The 2,500-nt window shown below is 51.0% G+C and overlaps 1 non-coding gene across 1 annotated transcript; it reads left to right on the forward strand.

Annotated features, from left to right (window-relative positions):
• The first annotated feature begins 2,014 nt into the window (after window positions 1-2,014).
• Window positions 2,015-2,169, forward strand: LOC143350940 (5.8S ribosomal RNA). The gene has a single exon (XR_013081360.1). It is a non-coding gene; the product is annotated as a 5.8S ribosomal RNA (ribosomal RNA).
• Window positions 2,170-2,500: the final 331 nt, after the last annotated feature.

The following is a 2,500-nucleotide window of genomic DNA, read 5'->3' on the forward strand; positions in this document are numbered from 1 at the left end:
GCGTTCGTTCGTAAATGAATGTTATACATACTCACGGATAGCCTGAGGCGAATAATCGCAAACGACGACGCGTCGATTGTGCGGCCATCGTTGCTCGCGCGACTAACGACGATCAGCCGAGACGGCTGTAGTTTATCGCATCGATTTCATCGAGCAACCGATGGACGCTGCCGCGTTCGTTCGTAAATGAATGTTATACATACTCACGGATAGCCTGAGGCGAATAATCGCAAACGACGACGCGTCGATTGTGCGGCCATCGTTGCTCGCGCGACTAACGACGATCAGCCGAGACGGCTGTAGTTTATCGCATCGATTTCATCGAGCAACCGATGGACGCTGCCGCGTTCGTTCGTAAATGAATGTTATACATACTCACGGATAGCCTGAGGCGAATGATCGCAAACGACGACGCGTCGATTTTGCGGCCATCGTTGCTCGCGCGACTAACGACGACCAGCCGAGAAGGCTGTAGTTTATCGCATCGATTTCATCGAGCAACCGATGGGCGCTGCCGCGTTCGTTCGTATATGAATATTATACATACTCACGGATAGCCAGAGGCGAATAATCGCAAACGACGACGCGTCGATTTTGCGGCCATCGTTGCTCGCGCGACTAACGACGACCAGCCGAGACGGCTGTAGTTTATCGCATCGATTTCATCGAGCAACCGGTGGACGCTGCCGCGTTCGTTCGTAAATGAATAATATACATACTCATGGCTAACTTGAGGCGAATAATCGCAAACGACGACGCGTCGATTTTGCGGCCATCGTTGCTCGCGCGACTAACGACGACCAGCCGAAACGGCTGTAGTTTATCGCATCGATTTCATCGAGCAACCGATGGACGCTGCCGCGTTCGTTCGTAAATGAATAATATACATACTCATGGCTAACTTGAGGCGAATAATCGCAAACGACGACGCGTCGATTTTGCGGCCATCGTTGCTCGCGCGACTAACGACGACCAGCCGAAACGGCTGTAGTTTATCGCATCGATTTCATCGAGCAACCGATGGACGCTGCCGCGTTCGTTCGTAAATGAATAATATACATACTCATGGCTAACTTGAGGCGAATAATCGCAAACGACGACGCGTCGATTTTGCGGCCATCGTTGCTCGCGCGACTAACGACGACCAGCCGAAACGGCTGTAGTTTATCGCATCGATTTCATCGAGCAACCGATGGACGCTGCCGCGTTCGTTCGTAAATGAATAATATACATACTCATGGCTAACTTGAGGCGAATAATCGCAAACGACGACGCGTCGATTTTGCGGCCATCGTTGCTCGCGCGACTAACGACGACCAGCCGAAACGGCTGTAGTTTATCGCATCGATTTCATCGAGCAACCGATGGACGCTGCCGCGTTCGTTCGTAAATGAATGTTATACATACTCATGGCTAACTTGAGGCGAATAATCGCAAACGACGACGCGTCGATTTTGCGGCCATCGTTGCTCGCGCGACTAACGACGACCAGCCGAGACGGCTGTAGTTTATCGCATCGATTTCATCGAGCAACCGATGGACGCTGCCGCGTTCGTTCGTAAATGAATAATATACATACTCATGGCTAACGTGAGGCGAATAATCGCAAACGACGACGCGTCGATTGTGCGGCCATCCGTTGCTCGCGCGACTAACGACGACCAGCCGAGAAGGCTGTAGTTTATCGCATCGATTTCATCGAGCAACCGATGGGCGCTGCCGCGTGCGTTCGCCCGATTGCGCGTGAAGTTACTGTTCGGAACCAAGAATATACGGGTGTATTATACCCGTTTGGTCGCAGCCACGCGCAAAGGCTTTTGAATGTACTGTACGCCCGGCCGTCGAACGATGGTTTTCCGTCATTCAGGAAACAAAAAGAAACTTTTGTCGTCGATATGGCGCGTTCAATCCTCCGTCGATACGCTGGTCGGAGGTGCGAACATCGAATATTTTTAAAGCAAAGAACAAGGAGCATTTTTAAATACAAAGAGAAAAATTGTAAATTGTATATGATTACCCTGAACGGTGGATCACTTGGCTCGTGGGTCGATGAAGAACGCAGCTAATTGCGCGTCAACGTGTGAACTGCAGGACACATGAACATCGACATTTCGAACGCACATTGCGGTCCACGGATAAAATTCCTGGACCACGCCTGGCTGAGGGTCGTTCACTTGTCCTAAAACTGCTTGCGTTGTTCTCAGATTCCCTAACCCCGCCGTCGTTTACCTCTCCTTTCGGGGAGATGGCGAAGAACGTTTCGGAGCCGGGTCGATGAAGAGAAAGGTATCAACGTACGAGCGAGAATTTGGGTATTTCGTTGGCGTTTGTCGCTGGACGTACGAAAAAGAATAAATATTATATATTATTGGCAAGTTTGCGCACCCCTTGCGTGGTGAGGCAGAGATCAGTCTGGACTCGCGCGAGTGTTTTACGGCGTCGTGCGTCGTGTTGTCTGGAGTATCATCACGACCGCCCGTTAAAGCACCGCTCCTACGAT

This window comes from Colletes latitarsis, unplaced genomic scaffold, assembly GCF_051014445.1.
Source record: "Colletes latitarsis isolate SP2378_abdomen unplaced genomic scaffold, iyColLati1 scaffold0046, whole genome shotgun sequence".
In the NCBI taxonomy this organism is placed as follows: domain Eukaryota; kingdom Metazoa; phylum Arthropoda; class Insecta; order Hymenoptera; family Colletidae; genus Colletes; species Colletes latitarsis.